The 25423-nt window shown below is 41.6% G+C and overlaps 1 long non-coding RNA gene across 1 annotated transcript; it reads right to left on the bottom strand.

The window, feature by feature from the left end:
* Positions 1-5937: 5937 nt before the first annotated feature.
* Positions 5938-14184, bottom strand: LOC125262868. The gene is made up of 6 exons (XR_007183647.1): positions 13906-14184; positions 13268-13326; positions 13050-13135; positions 12841-12953; positions 6120-6194; positions 5938-6040 (listed from the first exon to the last, which is right to left on the bottom strand). It is a non-coding gene; the product is annotated as an uncharacterized LOC125262868 (long non-coding RNA).
* Between the last annotated feature and the right edge of the window lie 11239 nt (positions 14185-25423).

Below are 25423 nucleotides of genomic sequence, written 5' to 3'. Positions count from 1 at the left end.
TAGGCCAGTGTTATATATTTTGTTCACTTGAGTACTTACAATATCCCAAATGTTTTCAACTATTTGTAAATTGTGAGAAAATTGCAATTTTAACCAAGGCTCCGGGACGTGTGAGGAGTCGCCTGTCAATTGCGTCATTCCCGCGTTACCCTCGGTTTTCAGTTTTATTTTGTAGAAACCATGGAAACACCAAAGACGCTTTAATATATTACACGTTTTAATAGACATAATTATTTGTATTAACAGTAATACATAATTTTCTCCATCATACAGTATGTTTTAAAATTAATTCCATGCCATTTATCAACACAAGCCATCCAATATTTAATATGATATTCTAAAATCAATCTAGCTTACTGCAGTGTGCAACAGTGTCACGCAGCTGTCGCCGAGCGAATACACAGAGTAACGTTATAACATCATTTTCAACACACTCAAATGTATCTAATAATAAACAGAGCTGTGTTACCTCATACTCATGACCGGAAAAGCGGAAGCGGCGCCGGCGACTGTGTCATAATTAAAGTTCCGCTGATCGTGAGGCGTGTGTTGTGCAATCGCTCCAGCGGCCTCGTTCAGCTCCCACAACACTCGGTCCTCTTCTGCTTCATACTAAATAACCTCATCCATGAATATGATTTGTTCGCGAGTCCTATCCCTATTCTTTTGCACCGTCCGTTGAGGTGGAGACCACATGTCCCAAGATTCCGCTCTAAAACTTGGCATCATCAAGCTACGCCTTTGTTTTGAATAGGCTTCTAGTGACCTCTAGCAAACAAAATTATTACATATTGTACCTTCAACGTGTTTCTAGTATGTTTGGTACTTGGCATACTGAAATGTGTTTCTGGGAATGAATTACAGTGTAAAACATGACATTTTCTGTTGCCAGCAGATGGTGCTATGACAAACTGAATATTGTCAAGTAGATGTCTTTAGGCCAGGTCTCTTATCACACATGTGAAGTTTGGGGCAAATAGGTCACTGTATGGCTGAGTTACAACAGCTTCCTTCATGGCAAAACATCAGACTTTGTCAGTCGCCACGGACACACCCTTCAACGAAAATTCAAGATCTTCGAAATTTAACATTGCTAAGGCCTTAAGATTAGACAGACTAAATATGATGTGGTTCTGGTTAAATCTCTATAAGGAGAGGTGTAAAACATGTAATTTCCTGTTGCCCACAGGTGGCGTTATGATTGTAACTGAATATTGCCATGTAAATGTCTTCAGGCCAGGACTCTAATAAAACGTGAATTTTGGGGCAGATCCGACATTGTATACCCAAGTTACAACAACCTCCTGTTTCATGGCAAAACATCTAATTTTTTTAGGCCGCCACAGACACGCCCTTCAGCGAAAACTCTATATCTTCACAATTTAACATCACAAAGGCCTTTAGATTAGACTTACCAAATATGATGTCAAGCTGATAAAAGCTCTAGGAGGAGTTTGTTAAAGTACAACGTCTGTAGAGAAAACTCAGAATATCTCACTTCATGTTGGGTTTACAGATTTTGTACCCACGGGCTTTTTTTGTAGGTATTGGGCTGTTACATGTGTCTGCCGAATTTCATACCTGTACGTGAAACGTAGCGCGAAGGGCGCTTAATTAAAATTTTGTAGGTGGCGCTATCGAGCCATTTTGGCACACCTAATTCTGAAACTCATATCAGACGTAAATTGTATGCAAAGATTCATGAGTTTTTGAGCATGTTTAGGCCATCAAAAATGTGATTCATTTCGGAGAAGAAGAATAACTGACTGAGCAATTACAATACCATCGGTGCTCGGGCCCTAAAAAATTTACTCCAAAATGTACACCTCAACTGCTCAGCAAATTTCAGATCCCTCAATTTCCCATCACAAGATTCTCTTCTCACTGATGACCTGTATCCAGTTAGACATTCCCAATATCTGCAGTGGGATATGGCGTGGCTGGTTCTTCCTGAACAAAATGAAGAATCAGTATTAGAAAAGACAGAAGTAAATTGATTAAATTTATACACTGACTAGTTACAATTGTTCCTCTAGAGTCTAGACTTAATGTAGAATATTTATTATCTTACTATAGTTTCTTTGAATATAACACCTGTCAGACTGTGACAATTATTCACTTTCTCCCTGAATGTCACCAGAAGTAAATCAAGAGCAGCATGAAAAAAAAGACATTTAGCAACCATAAAGACATACAATATTCAGTTCATACTTTCAAAACAAGCAGAGTCAAAAGACAAAACATGCATACCACAAAGATTCACAAGCTTTTGTTCTAGCATGTAATGTGCTTCTATAACAGATTTCCCTTTGACATAAACACATTGGACACATTTTCACTTAAAGGGTTAGTTCACCCAAAAGTAAAAATTCTGTCATTAATTGCTCACCCTCATGTCATTCCACACAGGCAAGATCTTTGCTCATCTTTGAAACACAAATGAAGCTTTCACCCCTCTTGGTTGACAGATAATATACCCTTTGGACAGTTTCAGAGATTAAAAAGAATTTGTGACAGGGAAGATGATTTCACTTTTAGGGCGCAAGAAATGACTCAAAGATTTCAGGAACGAGGGTATAAAAACAGTCTGATTAAAAAAGCTTTTGTTAAAGCAAAAAATATCAATAGAGATGAGTTACTAGAACAAAAACACAGACCACAAGATCCTGATAATTCTGTTTATTTTGTTACACAGTATAGTACAGAAGAGAATAGAATTAAGAAAATTATAGTTATAGAAGATTATGCCTAAGTCTCCTTCCATTGTCTTTCGAAAAGCACCTACGATTAGAGATTCACGAGTTCACACTTATAAATAAGTCAGGTAAATAAATTGGTAAACGTATTTGGCGTGCTGTCCGGGGAGAGGGCTCCGAGCTCGGTAATCTGTTTTAAGTAACAGCCAAGATGAAATAAAGGCTTTTTAACATTACTTTTCGCTTGATTCGAGTGCCTTGGATTACCTACTATTACAAATGAAGATATTTTTGAGGAAATCTGAGAGTTTTCTGTCTCTCCATAAGCATCAACGCAACTTACATGTTCAAGACCCAGAATGGTAGGAAAGACATTGTTAAAGTAATCCATGCAACTCCAGTGGTTTAAAGTAGAACACAAATGATGATTTTTAACTCCAACCGTTGTCGTCTGTCAGATGTATAATGCGTGTCAATGGTAACACAATCTATAAGAGTCCAAAAAAATATGCATAGACAAATCCAAATTAAACCACAGATCACTGATGTCCCGAGTGCGCACAAACCGATCATTTCGTGTCTTGGGACATCAGTGTGCCGTCATGAGCCGCAGGGTTTAATTTGGATTTGTCTATGCATTTTTTTTTTTTTTACATATCGGTTGCAACAGGTGCAATCGCATAGCATAGCAAAATCAAGTAACCTTTATTCTACTAATCTGATAACCCTTTTAACATAGACCTGGCCCCAAGTTTCAAAACCACAACAGGAAAACACTTGTTCACTCAGTCAGACACAGGAGAATTTGCAGGCGCATTGTTAATCGAAAGCGTTACAATTTCTCCTTCGATCTGAAATCAGCATGAAAATTATTCAAAGCAAAAGATTTTTTAAGCAGTTCCCACTTTAAAAGCAGAAGCTGCTGTTTATGGGCCCGAACCTGTAAGTAGGTTTTGTAAATGTATAGTTCTGTTGCTATTTTTTGGTTGCATCGAGGACATAAAGACCAACACGGTTTGGCTTCGCTAGTCAGTTAAATTCTATTGCATACTTCTCCAATAAACACCAACAAACTTTATGTTCATAGACAAACAGTTGTTCATGCTATAAATTAAAGATACCTTTACAAAAATGCTACTACTCAGTCATGTATTCAGCTACAGCAGGATAAAACAGTGTATTGAAAGCTATAAACAGCAACAACATTAAGTCACAGCATATCTAAACACTTTGACACAAGTACAAAATGAAATACCATTCATAAACATCCTTTAAAAGCTGCGATTGCAGAGGTTCTGTTTGACCCTCTTCATCATTACTGCTATCTGGGTCTGATTCGGGCTCAATTATTTACATTTCCACCAAAGCACATGCAACAACTAATTAGGGCTGTGTATTGCCAAGAATCTGGTGATACAATACGCATCACGATACAGGGGTTACAATACGATATATTGTGATATATTGCGATACTGTAAGAAAGGTGATATATTGCGATATTTCTTGTTTTTGTTTTTTTTAGAAAGAGGACCTAATTTTAGAAAAACGGTCATAAAAAACACACCACCATATGCATAAAACATTACAAACAATTTTATTTAATCAATACAGTATCATTTGCATTTATATCACTAATCACTATTTTGTGCAATCTAAGGGAAAATAGTAAAGTGACTGCAGTATTCTTTAGGTGTATATGTTTTAAAGGTTCACATTATGGCAGTTTTTAATTTCTAAAATATTTAACAACATAAAGTCACAGTCCATTCCATGACTGCATGTCTGTTTTTTTCATATTTAATACTGTAATGCTGCTTGCTTTAACGCAATCTATTGTATAAAGTGCTATTTAAAGGTCCCGTTCTTCGTGATCCCATGTTTCAAACTTTAGTTAGTGTGTAATGTTGTTGTTAGAGTATAAATAAAATCTGTAAAATTTTAAAGCTCAAAGTTCAATGCCAAGCGAGATATTTTATTTAAAGGTGCCCTCGAATGAAAAATTGAATTTATCTTGGCATAGTTGAATAACAAGAGTTCAGTACATGGAAAAGACATACATTGAGTTTCAAACCCCATTGCTTCCTCTTTCTTATGTAAATCTCATTTGTTTTAAAGACTTTCGGAAAACACGCGGATCTCAACATAACACCGACTGTTACGTAACAGTCGGGGTGTACGCCCCCAATATTTGCATATATGCCAACCCATGTTCAAGCATTAGACAAGGAAAGGCAGTATTAACGTCTGGATCTGTGCACAGACAAGGTAAGCAAGCAAGAACAACAGCGAAAAATGGCAGATGGAGCAATAATAACTGACATGATCCATGATAACATGATATTTTTTGTGATATTTGTAAATTGTCTATCTAAATGTTTCGTTAGCATGTTGCTAATGTACTGTTAAATGTGGTTAAAGTTACCATCGTTTATTACTGTATTCACGGAGACAAGAGAGCCGTCGCTATTTTCATTTTTAAACACTTGCAGTCTGTATAATTCATAAACACAACTTCATTCTTTATAAATCTCTCCAACAGTGTAGCATTAGCCGTTAGCCACAGAGCATAGCCTCAAACTCATAGAGAATCAAACGTAAACATCAAAATAAATACTTTACTTACATGATTCGATGTATGCACACAGCATGCATGACGAACATCTTGTAAAGATCCATTTGAGGGTTATATTAGCTGTGTGAACTTTGTAAATGGCTGTAATATAATCGAGAGCTCGTGTGGCAGGAAGCACGCGATTTAAAGGGGCGGCGCGCTGAAAAAAATCAGTGTATAGTTAATGATGCCCCAAAATAGGCAATTAAAAAAATTAATTAAAAAAAATCTATGGGGTATTTTGAGCTGAAACTTCACAGACACGTTCAGGAGACACCTTAGACTTATATTACATCTTGTGAAAAAGCATTCTTGGGCACCTTTAATACTGCTTTACTGCCAGACAATATCACAATTACCAAAGATATACAGTCCTTGAGCTTCTCAAAAGCTAAAAAAAATCCAGAAGATGACATTCATAAAGAGTAAAAGATATGTATAAAGAACAATATAGAAATGTTTAGCATTTCTTCAAATAATAGTTTGGCCCACCTAAAAATACATGTACAGTTTTTGTTCAAGAAAATGAACATGTGGACTTTCTCAGGAAGAATTTGAGATCTCTCATTACTGTGTCCTCAGCTGTGTAGAACACTCTTTCCAACAGTGTTGTAGAGGTAGATGATGGAGAGCTGTGAGAGAAGAGGAAGAGTGTCTTTCTCAGGTTCTTCTGAGGCAAGGATATAGGAGGATGGTATCTATATATTCACTTTGGATTTTGGCAAACTGGAAGCTAAAAAAAAAATTATTGTAGTAGTTATTGTAGGTTTTTTGTTTGTTAGAAAGGTATGAGGAAAGCATGTTTAACTTACATGTTCCTCCTCTTCTTCATCCTGAGCTGCACAGTCACCTCGGTCACCACTGCCATCATCATCCTCCTCTGGCAGCTGAAAGGTTGAATTACATTGTTAGAAGTTGCATTTTTACTTTTGAAAGCAGTCTCTTCTACTTACCAAGGCTGCATTTGATGAAAAAAATACAGTAAAATAATAATATTGTGAAGTAGTTTTACTTTAATATTCTAAAATAGTTTTACTATTAACTGTTTTCTATTTTAATCTATTTTTAAAAGTAAGTTATTCCTGTGATCAAAGCTGAATTTTCAGCATCATTACAACATCATTACAGTCTTCAGTGTCACATGATCCTTCAGAAATCATTCTAATATGATGATTTGATGCTCAAGAACACAACAATATGAAGCAGCACATTTCAAAAGAAATGTCCGAGCATCAATTCAGCATATTAGAATGAACAAAGATCAAGTGGCACTGAAGACTAGAAAAATGATGCCGAAAATTTTCCATCAAAGGAATAAATTACATTTTGCAACATCTTCCAAATCTCAATATCTTTGACTGGCAGTGTACATTATTACATTTAGATAATAAACAGTGCACAAATTCTCAAAGAACTTACGATTACTTCCCTCACTGCTGACTCCTTCAAGCTGGGGACACACTGAACGACTAGAAGAAACATTCTAAGACTGAAATCAACACACTTAAAAACTGTTTCCTTCAACTGAAGTGGATTTAAATACTTACAGATTATAAACAGACTGAACGCAGCTGGCTCTGACCCGACGTGTTTGGGCAAGATCAGTTGAAAGTATCAAATTACATTTATAATCGGCCTTACAGTCGTTAAGTGTGCCCCTGGCTTTAGTCGTTGTTGCAGCCTCCTCAAAAAATATATCTTTCTGTACATGAAAGCACGAAAAAAATAAGGGCATATTTCATGTAGCTTAAATGAATTGCAATTGTGAAGTTTTTTTTTTTTTAATTTTTGATAGTATTTTGAAATCATGAAAATATGTATATATTGTAAGTTTCAACATTATTTCTTTTTATCATGACATGAATTCATGTCGTTCCAAACCTGTTAAGACTTTCGTTCATCTTCAAAACACAAATAAAGATAATTTACTGAAATCTGAGAGCTTTCTGTCCCTCCATTGACAGTCAACGCAATTGCCACTTTGATGTTTAAAACAAAAGTTCATACAGCTCGTAAATCTAATCTAATGAATTGAGGTTTAGTCCAAATTTTCTGAATGAACTCGATCACTTTATATAATGAACAAATTTAATACACAAGTGCATATACAAACAAGTACAGTTGAGCTTCCATTTATGTTCGTAAATGTTTATATGTGAATAAAAGTCTAAACTCAAACTGTATATTCCATTAAGCAAACAAATCTCTTCAGAAAATTTGGACTAAACTGCTCCATTCATATGGATCAGTTTTACAATCTCTTTATGAACTTTTTGATGTGTCAAAGTGTTAAGCCGAGTTCAGACTGCACGATTTTAGCCCTGATTTTGGCTCGCCGTCAGGTTTTGAGAAATCGCCGACAAATGCCCGAAATCACAGGCAAAATCGGTGCTCGTTCACAAGAGTGACAATCACGCAGTGTGAATGAGCAAAGACACGATCTCAGAGAATCGCCGACGCCCGTGAGATATTTGGCATGCTAAATATCTGGACCTGTCGGCAATTCAAAATCCTGCTGTGTGAAAAGTGTTCTGACTGAAAACTAGATCGGCGATGACCAACAGCCAATGAGAGAGCAAGATACAGAGCAGCAGGGAGTTCGGGGAGGAGTTATAGACCACTCTCGTTGCAGAACACACAATCCTTGTTCCTCGCGTCTCCCCAACCATTTCCTCCTCCATATTCTTCTTTTCTTTTTCTTGTTTTCACTGCAAATCAGCGCACAGGCAATTCGTATTGCAAGCTTCTTGCGGGCTACCGTTTTTAATAATAATCCCAGTCTCATGTGAGAACTCCGGCACGCATGATATTGCGTTGTTTCCTTGTCACATCTCGCGTGTTTGGTTGTGAAACATTGTTTGCGTGCCAGACAGAGTTGTCTGCGATTCTTCCTATTGTAAAGTCATGCAGTGTGAAACCTTCTGTTGCCGATCCATCGTGCAGTATGAACGCAGCAGCGACTGAATGCTGGCCAAGATAGTCATGCAGTGTGAAAAGAACAGTGACCCGACTACTTTGAATATCGTGCAGTCTGAACTTGGCATTAGTTGCATGGTCTGTAAATTGAGGGACAGAAAACTCTCAGATTTCATTAAAATATCTTCACTTATGTTTCAAAGATGAACAACACATTCTTGCATTTTCGGAATGACACGGGTGAGTCTTTTTTTTTTTTTTTTTTTCATTTTTGTGTGAACTAACCCTTTAGGCAGGCGTACACTGTGTAAGTTCGAACACTCAGTAGTTTTTGAGCCCTTGCATACAAGTTAGTTAACCCGGTAATCATGTCAAAGCTCTTAGTACATTGCACGACTGCACTACACAGCTTACACAGACTTAAAGCGGAACTCAGTAAGATTTGCGAAGCTCCCCCTACAGTTTCTTTCAGTGAATCACACTGTCGTAAATACTCCAAGCGCAGCTCTGGACTACAACGACTACAACGCTCACCAGCGCAGTAGTTTTGCAAATACAGTACAAGAAATCTCGATGGAGGTGGGTAATTTTCGAAATTGTCTTATAAAGTCATAATATACATTGTTTTTGAATTACCGTAAAGCATTTTGTCACTCTCGCGTGAACGTGAACATGAGGCGAGATTGTTTTGGGTCGGTGCAGCTCAAGTTGCAAGTGCTGTATTCTGGCGTAGACGTGCCAGAGGGGGTTAGTGCTCGACTCAAACACACCACTACAAGTCAATTAACCATCGTAAGGACTTAGAAAACTATTTATGAAGGTAAAAAAAGTTACTTAGTTCTGCTTTAACATTTATCTATTATGGGTCCTAATTAGGAGATGATGAGCACATTAAGCTTTGTGCCATGCTGTTTATATTTATCAAGCAGTAAAAATGCCCCTTTCAACGCCCAAAACAAGAAGCTTGTGGATGAGATGATGAGTGGAAGGAGATTTTGGATTGTATTTGATAGTATCGAACAGATTTTAAAAAAGCTTTAAACATGCCCTTTCAATCCGAATGAAATGTCAATTGGACCCGGCCAATTCATTTCAACTAACGTGGTTACATGTGACTTTTTATTCCATCTGTGCTACTAGTCTGATTAAAGTCTGATTATTAGAGCCCATGTAAACACAGCCAATGTTGCTGCTATAGCTTCAGATTTAAAAAAGTTATAGGGTTGCCAAGCAGCCTATGTGATGTGATTGTGTATAATTTGGGACTATACAATAGCTGCATTTACATGGACCCTACCCACTGAGCAAATTACATCCAGAAGACGTCTTTTTGAGGTTTTGTCTCAGGTTGAAAAGACGTCCACTGAGGGGCCAGAATGAAAGTTTTTATGACGTCTTTTTTTGACGTCTTCTGGACATCCGATATAGACAAACACGCAGAATCACCAAAGGAGAAAAATCACAATCACCATTGTGGAGATGAGTGTTTGCTTTAGTTGGGCTCTTGACCCTTGCCTTATTAATATTAGAGTTTGTTTGGGCAGTTAACTGAGTCATAACAGCCAGACAAGTAAAGAGAAATGATCAGGTGTTGGTTATGGTCTCACATAACCATTATTTGACCTGAATCACTGAACTCATGAAGAGCCCAATCTCTGAGTTAGATTTACATTATTGATTACAGCATCACTGTGATTTTACAGCAGAAGATCAGCTTTTACAATATGATTCAAATGATTTCAGAAAAGGTGTGTTGAACAACAAAAAAAAAGTGTTTATTTTAGGCACACACAGACATCAAGAATCAGCCTGTGAATCTCAACAGTGGTGACCATCAAAAAGCATGTTGCAGTGCATTCTGGGAGCCACCAATCAAAATTCATCCATGGCTCCCATCATGCACTGCTGCATGAATAAATTATGAGCTGAATTGTCTTAGTAATTTCCTTTATTCTCATATTTTATTTTGTTCTGTTTATGTGACTTTTTAGTAGCTTGTTTTCTAATGTCCAGAGTTGATCTGTTGATCAGAATATGTTGCTTGTCACCGTCATTGAGATTCACAGGCTGATTCTTGATGTCTGTGTGTGCCTAAGAGAAAAAAATTTTTATCATGTGAAATCCTTTATATTATATTGATAAAGCTGATCTTGTGCTTTAGAATCACAGTGCTGCTGTAATCAATAAAGTAAATCTAACTCAGAGATTGGGCTCTTCATGAGTTCAGTGATTTAGGTCAAACAATGATTATGTGAAAACATAACCAACACCTGATCATTTCTCTTTGCTTGTCTGGCTGTTTTGACTCAGTTAAAACAGCCCAAACAAACTCTAATATTAATGAGGCAAGGGTCAAGAGCCCAACTAAAGCAAACACTCATCTCCACGATGGTGGCTTAAAAATTGTGATTTTTCTCCTTTGGTGATTCTGCGTGTTCGTCTATATCGGATGTCCAGAAGACGTCAAAAAAAGACGTCATAAAAACTTTCATTCTGGCCCCTCAGTGGACGTCTTTTCAACCTGAGACAAGACCTCAAAAAGACGTCTTCTGGACGTAATTTGCTCAGTGGGTAATAATTAATTTGTAATCGGACCAGGGACGTGCACAGGAATTTTGAGGGGCAGTTGCTCTGACCTAAAAAAAGGTTGCTCAGTTGCTACCCCCCCCCAAAAAAAACAAACAAAAAAAATCTCACGGGCTATATGAAGGACTGAGAATAACATGAGATGCGGAAGAAATAGTCCTACCCACAATAGCGATTACAAAAACCGAACTAATCCCTTTAAGTATATCATCGGATCGATGTCTTGAGGTGTGGTAACCATGGTATAAGCGGAATAATTGACTCTGCTTCGAGTCGTGACGAATCACCACCTCAGGTGTGCATTATTTTTCTAATAATTCAACGGCCCGTCGTCAATTATTCTTTACTTGAATCACAGCTTAAATAGTGTTTTGACATCGACAACCCAAGTGCATTTTACCTCAAACTTGCGTCTAGTTAACTTTCTAAAGTAGCAATCGCTTCTCGGGTCGACATTAACACACTGACAAAGTTATATTCAGAATTAAAAATATTTTTATACCACTTTTTAATGTGTGATTGTGTAAAGGTTTTCACGAGATACCAACCTTTCGCGAACTTGCTTCCAACACTCGTTCTCATGGAGGCGCGGTGTGCACGGAGGGGAGGGGGTGTTAGTTTTGCCAAACACACATTACAGTTTTGGTTAGTTAGCGTTTTTTTGTAATGCCTCGTTTATATTTTTATTTCAGTTAACGACGATGTGTTTTCCCACCTAGTTTTCGTTTTTTCGTTCGTTTTCGTTAACGATTATAACCTTACTCACCTTTCCGACAACGTTAAGTCGTCTCACCCGACAACCGCGACAATCCTTCTAGTGCCGCTCATGCAGGCTCAGCTCAGGTGCCGGTCGCGTGCAGCGCTGCAGCCACGTAAACAGAGTTTGCCCTTCCCCTACTGACTTTCACTTTCGGACGGGTGCCCGAATATGGAAGTGAATGAGGCTTTGCAATTTTTTTTTTTTTTTTTATCTAGGCCTACGTGAAATTCTGCATCCATTGTACGATTTTTTTATTTATTTTTTTCCACCTCGGAAGGGCAACGTGAGTCGAGAAGGGCATATGGGCAACCCCCCTGTGCACGTCCCTGAATCGGACTGGTTGCACAGTCAAATTAAAGGGATAGTTCACCAAAAATGAAAATTCTATCATCATTTACTCACCCTCAGCTTGTTCCAAAGCTATATAAATTAGCATATTAAAAAAAAAGTTTTTTACCAGGCTTTGGGCCAACATTGACTTCCATAGTAGAAAAAAAAACTATGGAAGTCAATGGTGGTTTTTAACAGAAGAAATTTATACAGCTTTGGAACAAGCTGAGGGTGAGTAAATGATGACAATTTTCATTTTTGGGTGAACTATCCCTTTAAGTCACATGCAACCATGTCATTCAGAATAAATTTGCCAAATCAGATTTTAAAATTTAATTCTGATTGTAAGGGGTGGTTTAAACCTTTCCTAATCTGCTCGATAGGACATGTAAACATTTGATCAGATTAAAAACTGAAATTTGAAAGTGTAAAGCATGTGGAATGATGTAGAAATGACGCAATGACGTACAAAACTAACCATTGTTGTTGAATGAATGCAGTGTAATAAATTACTGTTGTTATAAAATTTCAAAATGCTTCTGTTTAGTTTTAAGCATTTTTACTGCTTGATAAATATAAGCAGCACGGCACATAGCTTCATGTTCTCTGCATCTCCTAATCAGGACCTGGAATGATAAATATAAAGTCTGCTTTTTGAAACAGAAAAGAAGCAATGACAGGATGATGGTTAATATGCACCAACAGCAGGAAAGTCTGTAATTTTGGACAGACAGTGTATTTTAAAATATCAAATCCGATTTCTAAATAAATGAACACATCAACTATATTCAGATTCATCAATCACAATGATTTCATTCTGCGTTAAATAAAAAGTGTAAATGTATCAAATAGTAAAATTGCTGACCCCTCAAATTCAGAATTATTAACATCTCTTTGTCTCTGTGAGTAATTGAATTGTGAAATTCAACCCTGTGAATTACCTGTTTGTCCTCCTGAGCCTTTTAACGAGAAGGCTGCTTTTATGGCTGGATGCTGATTGACACACCTTTTGACCATGTTCTCACATCCAGGACAACAAAATGATCAAGCAGACCTGAAACAAATGACCCATGATTGAAATCACTTTAAATCCATTTAGTCTTACCATTTAGTCTTAGTGATATTGGAAAAATGAGGCATAGTTGTTCACCCAGGATACACTGCTTCTCCTGGAACATGGTCTGCATGATGAATGATCTTTTGATCCTGGACCAGTGCAGTCCCCCTGGAGATTATCTGAATGATATGTGGTTGTATATAAAGGGTAATTAATGACTGAACGTTACATACATACCGATAGCAGCACCACTAGTCCAGGACCTTATATCTATTGGTACTGAACAAGTCAGAAACTAATTTAATACCCACCCCTGCTTATAATCATTGTTGTCTTGTTGTTGCTGCACAGGCTGTCTCTCCTCCAGCTGCTGAAAATAAAAAGTTTGTTAGATTTATAGGAATGAATAGACTCACACATAACGTTACCGTTAAACCAGTAAGTGGCGAAAAAAAAGAATATTTTGTTATAAACAACTCTAAATCATTGATTTGGCTGGTTCATTGGCCATCATTACAAAGAATTTAAGTTAACAAATCGTGAAGTAATTAATCATGTCTCTGATTAACCATTTTATACAGATTTTATTGAATTTTCAATATGGTTCCTGTGAGCTTCAGGGAGGCAGGGTCTAAAATGAACAAACACTCTACTACAGTTGCCGTTTAACGAATATAAGTAATTATTCTGCGGTTTATAGCATTAAACAGTTAACGTTACACTTAAAATAACTAAAATAAAAATATAAAACTGCGTCTCAGATTTTAACGTTAACGTTACCTCAGACCGCCTCACGGGGACAGCGATCGTGTGCACATTAACCAAACGGAATTTATTTATGAAATAAATTTAGAAAACCAGAAACACTGCACTAACATTACTCATTACAAGTGATATTTAGTGTCACATGGGCAAAAACGATGAATCAAAGCAGATTTGTAGGGCTTACCTTTTACTCCGTGTCCGTCTGCTGGAAGTCGACCGTTATTATAGAACAAAATGATGCGCATGCGCAGTACTCAGATTCTCCGAAAGTCCGTTTGACTTGCTCGTTTAAAATTTAGAATTTGTCTCGCGCGTACCCCATCCAATAAATCTCCTTCATTCACAAACACAACATATAATATATAAACAAGTCCGTAACTTTTGGAGCTCTAATGGTTAAACAGAACGGCATGCATCTTGCGGAAGAACATTGTAGCCGGAGCTACTTCTCTGTGTTAATAGAGTGCCCCAGGGATGACGCGTTTTTGTAGGCAAAACCCGGAAGCGAGTTAGCATTTTTGGACTTCCGGTTCCAACGCCGTAAAGTCTATGGGTTTTTTGAATGGGTTTTTGCTAAATTGCCTGAAATAAGGTCTGTGGTTAACAAAGCCTCTAAATACTTTAACGTTTTGATCTATGATATAAAACACACCAGTTATAACCCATTTGTGATTTTTTAAACTTTTACTGTGTCTTAAAATCAGCGGTTGCTAACAAATTGCTAAAAGGGACTACTTCCTTTGGCGGGGACTTTAGACATCATCATTAAAAACGGGACATTTGGACAGCGTTTCTCATGAAAAAGTGGATAAGTATTCATAACAGCACAGATCATAATCAGCGAGCATGTTTGTAAATAAAGTTGTTTTTTAAATACAGTTTGAGGAAGCTTGGTGGTGACGACGTTGATCCGCGACCATGGTGTGCTGTAGTCTGTTTATAGCCTACTGTTAGCCTTTTATATCTGACGACTTTATTTAGGCTTCAAAATCTATAAATGTTGTGTTAACTTGTAAAGATTATCTTGATAGACAAAACGTGTAAGTGTCATAACCCTTTGTTAAACACAGAGCTTATTTTCTGCGATTTTCCAAAAGTCTATGGGAAAAATGCATAGGCTTTCGATCGAGGGAACCCATGCGCCGCTAACTTCCGGGTTGGCCTACAAAAACGCGTCATCCCTGGGGCACTCTTTGTCTATGACGAGTCACGCAGGTATTTGTGCTACTCCGCAGCGGTTCCTACCAGACTGATCTAAAATAGTCAGAATATAAACACTTATTCTAGGTGTACCATAATGATTCAGGGTACAACAAAATCACGGTTTGGAAAATGTATTCATGTTGTACATTCCCATTGTATAATTTTTGTAAATTTTGAACACAAAAAGTTACATATCTGGAAAGTTATCAGGAGACCAATGGACCACGTCGCTAACGTTCTCCGTGGGATTAACCAGCGACGTCTTTTGAGGACGTGCCTGCGACGTTTCTGGAACGTTAGCCAAGATTCTTAAAAAAAAAAAAAAAACGTTATTATCACAACGTTGTCATTCAGTGCCTCTTGTTCACAAACATATGAATAATCACAATTTATTAAGTAAAATGTTAGGTAGTTTTGCTGGCAAATATTTTATGAATATGTCGATTCATTTAAAAAGCTTGAATCAATTAAATTTACTCATAATATCCAAATGCCATATTAACAAACATAATGTTGGCTTAATGCAATCTGGAAAGTTATCAGGAGACCAGTGGACCACGTCGCTACAACGTTCTCCGTGGTATTAACCAGCGACGTCTTTTGAGGACGTGCCCGCAACGTTTCTGGAACGTAAGCCAAGATTCTAAAAAATGGAACATTACCACGACGTCCTCACAACGTTGTCATAAAGTAATGTCACCCTGACCAAATGACGACTAACTGACGACGTCGTCACAACGTACTGTGTTTGCTGGGAGTAAATCATTCTTGTCAAATGCTATTGAGATTTAAAATATGGCATTTTTTGTATGATCCCATACAGTAGTGAAATACATAGCAATATTTACATATTACTGACTCATGATACATTTTCAATCTGACCGAGTGAATTTCTCCAAATCTCTATGCATGTCGCTTGCAGGTCCCGTCCCCGTAAGCTGCGTTCATTGAGAAATATGACATGACGTTCTCCCCCGACTCGGGTGAGACATGTTATATACTCAGTTTAGTAGAGCATATTTCTGCTGTGTTTGCTGAGTTTCTCTACGCGTTGCTTGCCGGTTCTGCCCCGCAAGCCGCGTTCATTGAGAAATATAACATGACGCTCTCCCCCTTCTCGGGTGAGACCTATCCCAGCTAACCAAAATACGTGACTGTTACGTAACTACAACGTAATTTGGTGACCAAACTTTCGTCGTGAATTTCTCAACACATCGCTTGCTGGGCTGCCCCGCAAGCAGCATTCATTGAGAATGAGCGTTCTTGCTATGAATGTCACAGACACGTCAGGTTCCACCTCACTCCCTTACCCACGCACCCAATCACCGGAGTACTGATCACCGCCACCTGCAACTCATTATCACCATGATCACCTCACTACTTAAGCCCCACACTCACACACACACATTGTCCGGTCTCGTTCGTTATACACAAGTTGTATGCTTACCTCAAGGACTCCCAAAACGATACTTACCTGTCTCCATACTCTCCATCGTCTCCATCGTCTCCTGGTCTCCTCGTGTCTCTACCTACCTGTGTGTGTGAGTGTTCCCGTCTGCCAGCTCCAACGCCTTCATCTGCAACATAAACAAAGGACAGTATTACCTCTCTTTCTTCTCCAAGTTCATCTTATCCATCATTGCATTTACCTGTTGCTCTGCTGATTGTCTCAATAAACCCCCAAACTGCTTCTACATCTGTCTCCGGTGTCTATACTGTAACAGAAGACCGGACCATAACAGCTTACAATCAGCATGAGCCGTCAAGACCCTTTCCAGGAGCTCGTGGATGCAGTTCGGCGAGCACTCACTCCTCAACCACCGTCACCATCACCAGCACCAGCCACCGCTGCTGCCACCGCCGCCACAGTCACCTCTACTTCGCCGGTATTCACCGCCAGTCCCATGGCCAAACCGGCGCCCTACTCAGGATCGGCGGAGGATTGCAGCGGATTCCTCCTTCAGTGTGAGCTGGTCCTGGAGATGCAGCCGCACCTCTACCCCACCGATACGGCGAAAATAGCGTTCATTATTTCCCAACTGCAAGGTAAGGCCCTACAATGGGCAGATTCACTCTGGACTCAAAATGGATCAGTTGTCAAATCCTACACGGCATTCGTTACCCACTTCAGAGAAGTCTTCGGAAAACCTTTGGCAGATTCTTCAACTGGTGAGAAATTGTATAATTTAAAACAAGGAAATAAGACTGTTAACGATTATGCCTTGCAGTTCAGAACGCTCGCCGCAGCCAGCGGATGGAATGAACAAGCCCTCATCACTACCTTTCGACAAGGTCTGGAGCCTAACGTGCGGCTGCATCTCGCTGCATACGAGGACTCCATAGGACTTGAAAGATTCATCCAACTCGCCATCCGCGTGGGTTCTCGTATGCAGTCGTGTCTCCTCGAGCACCAGGGCCAGTCACAGACAACACCTCTCCTCCGTCGGTCCGAACCCGTCAGCTCCCCAAAACCAGCCCCCGAGCCCATGCAAGTGGATAATTCCCGTTTGTCACCCACAGAAAGACAGAGAAGGCTGACCCTGAATCTATGCTTATACTGTGGATCTCCTGGGCATGTCATCTCCACATGCCCAACCCGTCCTCCTCGACCTGTGGTGAGTGCTATCATTCCCTCTATCCAAAAGATGAAACCACTCACTACTGTAGTAAACCTTACTGCTGCTAATGCTTCCATTCCAGTGGTGGCGCTCCTCGATTCAGGGTCAGCAGGAAATTTCATCTCCGGCGCCCTCTGTCGACACCTCGGGATTAAGACCTCGCCTTCTCCGATTAACTACCAGGTCCACTCTATCACGGGCAAACCCCTGAGCCGCAAGGTGATTTGACGCGTCACTGGACCCCTTCAACTGCACGTGGGTATCTTCCACACCGAATCCATCCATCTGCTGGTTCTGGAGGAATCCACCGCTGACGTGGTTCTAGGGCGCCCGTGGCTGGAACTCCACAATCCCAACATCTCATGGCGCACGGGCGAAGTCCTGAAGTGGGGTGACCACTGTTTCCCTGGCTGTTTTCCAGAACTTCCCATTCCAAGATCTCCTCTCTCAACAAGTCTCTCCATCAACGCTACCTCCATCGAAAGTCCCATGGAAAAACGCTCCGTCGAAGTTCCACCCGACTACGCCCCCTTCAGTGACGTCTTCTGCCCGCAACGCGCCTCCAAGCTTCCTCCACACCGGCCATGGGACTGTGCCATCGATCTGTTACCGGGTGAACCAGTGTCCAGGGGACGCATATACCCCCTGTCAGTACCGGAGGAGAAGGCCATGGAGGAATACATCAAAGAGGCCCTTAATCAAGGATACATCCGCCCGTCTACTTCCCCTGCTGCTTCAAGCTTCTTCTTCGTGGCCAAGAAGGACGGAGGCTTGAGGCCTTGCATTGATTACCGCTCATTAAACAAGATTACAGTGAAATTCTGGTATCCACTTCCCCTCGTCCCAGCGGCCCTGGAACATCTCCGCGGTGCCACTGTGTTCACCAAGCTGGACCTCCGCAGCGCGTACAACCTCATCCGGATACGCGAGGGGGACGAGTGGAAGACCGCCTTCGTCACGCCCACCGGCCACTATGAATACCTAGTTATGCCGTATGGCCTGGTCAACGCCCCCTCCGTATTCCATGACTTTATCCATGAGGTGCTCCGGGAGTTCCTCCACAAGTCCGTTCTCGTGTATATTGATGACATCCTCATCTACTCCCGGAGCTTGGCCGAACATCGCCACCACGTTGCGGAGGTCCTCAAGCGCTTACGGCAGTTCCATCTCTTCCTAAAAGCAGAGAAGTGCTCGTTCCATCAGCCCTCAGTTCACTTCCTAGGATATGTGATTGACCACAGTGGCATCCGGATGGACGAGGGGAAGGTCTCTGCCATCCAGAACTGGCCCACTCCAAGTACCATAAAAGAACTCCAACGTTTCCTCGGATTTTCCAATTTCTACCGCCGATTCATCAAGAATTACAGCACCATTGTCAGTCCACTCACCAACCTCCTCCGGAAGCAGCCCAAGTCTCTGTCCTGGTCCCAGCCTGCCACAGAAGCTTTTGAGTCGCTCAAGAAGGCCTTCACCACCGCTCCCCTCCTCGTCCACCCCAATCCAGACCTACCATTCGTCGTAGAGGTGGACGCCTCCACCACCGGAGTGGGAGCGGTACTATCGCAGCAGCAGGGGAATCCAAGTAGGCTCCATCCATGCGCCTTCTTCTCCCGTAAGCTCAACCCGGCGGAGGTAAACTATGATATCGGGGATCGCGAACTCCTGGCTGTCAAGCTCGCCCTTGAAGAGTGGAGGCATTGGTTGGAGGGGGCAAACCACCCATTCCAAGTTCTAACCGACCATAAGAACCTCGAGTATCTGAAAGCTGCCAAGCGACTCAACCCTCGTCAAGCCCGGTGGGCGATGTTCTTCTCACGATTCAACTTCACAATTTCATACCGCCCTGGTGTCAAGAATATTAAAGCCGATGCTCTCTCACGTCTCCACGCCCCCGAGGAAAAGAACGACGAACCTGAACCTATCCTGCCTGAAACCATCTTCGTGAGCCCCATCGAATGGTCAGAAGAGACCTTACCCTCCTCCAATGCCTCCTCACGCACTCCGCCGGGTTGCCCCCAAGGCTTACGCTACATCACCCGGACACGACGCACTCCACTCCTGCACTCCGTTCACTCTTCACTTGGCACTGGTCACCCGGGGGTCAATGAGACCCTCTCGCTGCTTAAACAGTGCTTCTGGTGGCCCAACATGGCCAGCGACGTCAGAAGGTACGTGCAGGGCTGCAGGGAGTGCGCCATCTCCAAGAGCCCACGCCATCTACCAACCAGCAAGCTCAATCCTCTGCCCGTTCCTGAGAGACCCTGGTCACACCTGGGAGTGGATTTCGTCACGGATCTCCCAGAGTCTGATGGTCACACCTGCATTCTGGTCGTCGTGGACCGTTTCTCCAAAGCCTGCCGTCTAATACCCCTGGAAGGTCTACCGACTGCCATGACCACAGCGGAATTAATGTTCAACCATGTCTTTCGTCACTATGGAATCCCCGAAGATATAGTCTCTGACAGAGGACCTCAATTCGTCTCTCGAGTCTGGAAGGCGTTCTTCTCCCTCCTGGGTGTGACCGTCAGCCTATCGTCTGGATACCATCCTCAGTCGAACGGGCAGACGGAACGGAAGATCCAGGAGATCGGCCGCTTCCTGCGTACCTTCTGTCACGGCCACCAGGACTCCTGGAACCAGTACCTGGGTTGGGCCGAGTACGCCCAGAACTCCCTCCGTCAAGCCACTACTGGATTAACACCTTTCCAATGTGTACTCGGTTTCCAACCCCCACTGTTCCCCTGGGACGGGGAACCCTCCAACGTTCCTGCAGTTGACTACTGGTTCCGGGAGAGCGAGAGGGTATGGGACTCAGCTCACCACCAGCTGCAGAGAGCCCTGCGCAGGCGCAAGATGACAGCCGACCTTCGGCGCTCCCAAGCTCCAACCTACCAACCGGGGCAGAAGGTCTGGCTGTCCACCAGAGACATTAGGATGCGCCTGCCCTGCAAGAAGCTGAGTCCCCGCTTCATTGGCCCGTTCACCATCCTTCGACAGATCAACCCCGTCACCTACAGACTACAACTCCCTGCACAGTACAAAAGAATTCATCCCACTTTCCACGTGTCACTATTAAAACCTCACCACCCTTCTGTTCTTCCTTCCACAGAACCTGACGTGGCAGCCGCCAAGCCCCCCCTTCCACTCATCCTGGACGATGGAACTGCTTACGTGGTGCGAGAGATCCTGGACTCCCGGCGTCGTGGTGGTCTCTTAGAATACCTGGTGGATTGGGAAGGCTATGGCCCCGAGGAACACTCATGGGTCCCCAAGAATGATATCCTTGATCCTACTCTGTTACAGACTTTCCACACCAACCACCCAGACAGACCTGCCCCACGACCTCGAGGACGACCACCACGACGTCGGGGTCCTCGGCCCTCAGGAGCGGGCCGTGGGAGGGGGGGTACTGTCACAGACACGTCAGGTTCCACCTCACTCCCTTACCCACGCACCCAATCACCGGAGTACTGATCACCGCCACCTTCAACTCATTATCACCATGATCACCTCACTACTTAAGCCCCACACTCACACACACACATTGTCCGGTCTCGTTCGTTATACACAAGTTGTATGCTTACCTCAAGGACTCCCAAAACGATACTTACCTGTCTCCATACTCTCCATCGTCTCCATCGTCTCCTGGTCTCCTCGTGTCTCTACCTACCTGTGTGTGTGAGTGTTCCCGTCTGCCAGCTCCAACGCCTTCATCTGCAACATAAACAAAGGACAGTATTACCTCTCTTTCTTCTCCAAGTTCATCTTATCCATCATTGCATTTACCTGTTGCTCTGCTGATTGTCTCAATAAACCCCCAAACTGCTTCTACATCTGTCTCCGGTGTCTATACTGTAACAATGAAGGCATGAGAGCATATTTTTCCTGAGGGCCGAGCCTCTCAGCGCCCACCCTTGCAAGCCGCATACTTTGAGGATGAATGCTCTCACTGAAGAGCGAGCTCAATGCCCATTGTGTTGTGATGTTAGCATCATCGCACATTTATGCAGTTTTCTGTTACTGATTAAGTTTATTTGCTTATTATAGAACCACATTTTAGAGTCATACACAGCAACGGGATAAATCAATAACACGCATCATAGACTTTGCATTCTTCATCGCCGAAGATTCATCGTGCTTCGGGGGACCTGAGACTGCAGCTTAACGACCAGCTTCACAACGCTATCCTGACTTCTGAACGTCTTAAAGAACTGTGGTGACCAACACAGACTGTTGTACTCAGCCTCCATCTGTATCCTTGAAATCCAAATCTGTTACAATAATTCAATTTGTTTGTTTATTAATTTGTGTAGACCTACGCTCTTTATATGTATATTTTATTTGCTATTTTGTGATCTACTTTGATGGTAAATATGTACACGGTGTATTCGATTATTGATATTCAACATCTTAAGGAGTAAATTAGTACAATTCAGTACAGCTGCCTCCTCTTCATTTCTCTCATGGCCATTGGTAATCGACTCTCTAAGACGGTTGACACCGTAGTAGTAATTGGTGCAATACAGTTCCTTTCAAACATTTAATGGTCCTTCGAGCCAGAGGTTATAACTGTCTCAGCAATGATGTCCAGACCCAGAGAGAAAATAGTAGAGGATGAGGTGGTCAGGCCACACAGAATAACTCGACAACCGTTGTATCTTCAGGACTATAAGGTTAGTTATCCTCAGAGGCAACTTACATTTGCAGATGAGCAAGTTAATGCTGTAACAAATGCTGATGTTCTCTCTTGTATTCGTGAAATGAGAGAGGAAAGCAAGCAGCTGCGGCAAGATGTGCAACGCATTTCAGATATAATTGCTAGTTCTCCTGTCTTAGCTCAGCCACAGATTTCATCACCTTCGCAGTGTTCTCTTAGTGCAGAGGATGGAGTTTCTTCTACACCAGTAGCTACTAGCATGTTGGTCTCACAGCAGAAATATCAGAATCCTAGTCAATCAGAACATGTTCCGTTGGTGCCCCCTAGGGATGAGTCCCTGCACGCACGTCATGATAGCCATCTTATCGAAGATCTTACTAATCATCTAAAGAGAGTAGGCAGGCTGGGTGGTAGCCAATTAAATTCAGGCCAATCAACACCAAAGTATACCGAACCTCCTAATAGTGAGAATGTCTCACCGCAACATGTTACTGGCCATAGTGCTAATGTCTATGGTTTGCAGCATCGTCAGTCTGATTCTCCTTTTCGCCAGTCAGAGTGTGCCATGTCGTTGCAACCCAATCCTCCATTTTACCCACCTCAAGATTTCAGTCATTCTCCAGTAGAGGCACATACTTCTCATTCACATTTAGAGTATCGGCCCATTAGAAATCTTCATGATCAGAGATGCGCATGCGCAACGAACGGTGATGGCTGCATGATATTGACGGTCCGCCTCAGATGTCCGTTTTTCTAAATTATTTTTCCCTACCAAGTTTCTAGCCGAGTTTCAAGTACTTCCCTTGTTCTAGAGAAATTCCAGATGGCATCCAAATGGGAATTATTTCACTCACCTGCTAAGAAAAAGCTGAAAGACGACGAGCGCCTTCATGACGCTATTGCCGAGATGCTAGACAAGCAACTAAGCGCCATAAAGTTAAGCATGACGGCAATTGTTCGTGAAGAGCTATCAACGATTTCTACGTGTCTGGACTCGTTGGAAATGGACATAAAATCGTTCAACGACAGATTTGACTACATGCAGGCCACGGTCCGAGATGTTAAAAAGGAATCGATTGCTAGCAAGTCCTGCCAAGAAGAGCTTCAGGAGAAGTTATCTCTGTACGAAGAAGTCTAGGCAAAACAATCTAAGGCTGGTGGGGCTGCGCGAAGGAGCTGAAGGAGGGAATGCAATCCAGTTCTTGCAGACCCACATTCCGAAGTGGATACCGGCCCTTCAAGGGAAGTCGATTGAGATTGAACGAGCGCACTGTTTGTACGCGAACGAGGATTCTTCCGGGAAAAAAGCGCGCACTTTGATCTTTAAAGGGTTAGTTCACCCAAAATGAAAATTTTGTCATTTATTACTTACACACGGATTCATTTATGCTCCGATGCTTCATGAAGCAGTGTTTTGAAATTGGCCATCATAAGTCGTTATTTTGTTTTTTTGGAGCTCCAAAAATATTCTCGTCCCTTTATAATATTAATTTTAAACCACTGTACTCACATGAACCGATTTAAATATGTTTTTAGTACCTTTACGGATCTTGAGAGAGGAAATGTCATTGCTCCCTATGGAGGCCTCACGGAGCCATTGGATTTCAACTAAAATATCGTAATTTGTGTTCTGAAGATTAATGAAGGTCTTACGGGTGTGGAACGGCATGAGGGTAAGTAATAAATGACAGAATTTTCATTTTTGGGTGAACTAACCCTTTAAGCTCCTCCGCTACAACGGCCGACAAGCGATCCTGCAGGGAGCTAGAAACTCATCATCGCTGAGTTACGAAGGGGGCAACTTGCGGTTCTTTCCAGACTTCAGCAAGGGAACATCTCAAAAAAGGAAAGCCATGGCTGAAGGAAGAAAACGTCTCCAACAACTAGGCACTGAGTCAATTCCTGCTCTACCCTGCGCTAGTCAAAGTGCGAAACGGCCAGGAGCAGTTGCTTTTCAGATCCCCGGGAGACCTTGAGAGGTTCATCACGTCGCTAGGCGCCACTATGGAGATGGATACCGCCTCATCTGCAGAGATGTCTAAGAACTAAACACGGCCTTTTTGGTTTCTGTGTTAGCTATTTAAGTAGGGATATGAGTTTATGTATCGCTGTGGTGGACATCTGGATGTGCTGGACGCTGGTATCTGAGTTTTACCTCTCTGCATGCTGCCTATATTAGTGTGTTATTTGGTTCTTTGGTCAGTTTAACCATTACATTGTTAGAAATACCAGGGTTTGCAGTATTTGTTTGTAATATTATTTATGCGTTTCGAAGGGGTGGGTTTATTGTCGATGTGTATGGTCGCCGTGGTTACCTTAGCCTTTCGTTTGTTTATATTGTGATTATTCCAGGATGAGGGATTTTAATGTGTTATCGTGGAATGTCAATGGTTTGAATTCTCCCATAAAAAGATCAAAATGCCTAGATTATTTACATCGCAAGCGAGATGACATAGCCCTTATACAAGAATCCCACCTTAAGGCCTCCGACGCAACTCTGTGTCAGAATAGACATTATAAATTGATAGCTTCCTCGTCTCATAATAGTGCTTCTAGAGGAGTTGTTATACTTCAGAACAGAAGATTCCCATTCCTAATAGAGGAAACGGGGGGAGATGAAAATGGGTGGTTTACATATGCTTCGGGATCATGGTATAATTTAAAAAAAATTTTTTTCTCTGTTTATTCCCCAAATAAATATGAGGCAGATTTCTTCCCAGCCCTTACCAAATTCCTCCGGTAACACTTTACTTGAAGGGGTGTGCATAAGACTGACATGACACCTTCATAATCTTGACATGACACGTGTCATGAACATGAAGGAGGTTTTATGAATGTTTATGACAACTGTCATTAAGTGTCATTCACTCAATTATGTCATTTTTAATGCAAAGATGACATTGTTTGAGATGTCTTTGTTACGACAACTTGACATAAACCAATACATCATAACCTGTCAGTGTCTTTGTCATGACAACTTGACATTAGCAAAACATCATAACCTGTCATAAACATGACATAGCAGATTAATTATCAAACTTAAAAAACTACTTAGCTTTATGGGTTAACATTACATTACATTATTTTGGTAACACTTCAGTATAGGGAACACATATATAAACGATTAACTATGACTTTTCCCTCAATAAACTCTTAATTTACTGCTTATTATAGTTAATTGTTAGGTTTAGGTATTGGGTAGGATTAAGAATGTAGAATAAGGT

Source organism: Megalobrama amblycephala, linkage group LG2 (assembly GCF_018812025.1).
Source record: "Megalobrama amblycephala isolate DHTTF-2021 linkage group LG2, ASM1881202v1, whole genome shotgun sequence".
In the NCBI taxonomy this organism is placed as follows: domain Eukaryota; kingdom Metazoa; phylum Chordata; class Actinopteri; order Cypriniformes; family Xenocyprididae; genus Megalobrama; species Megalobrama amblycephala.
The sequence above is the reverse complement of the archived record's forward strand: the minus strand, read 5'-3'. Positions and strand labels throughout refer to the sequence as shown.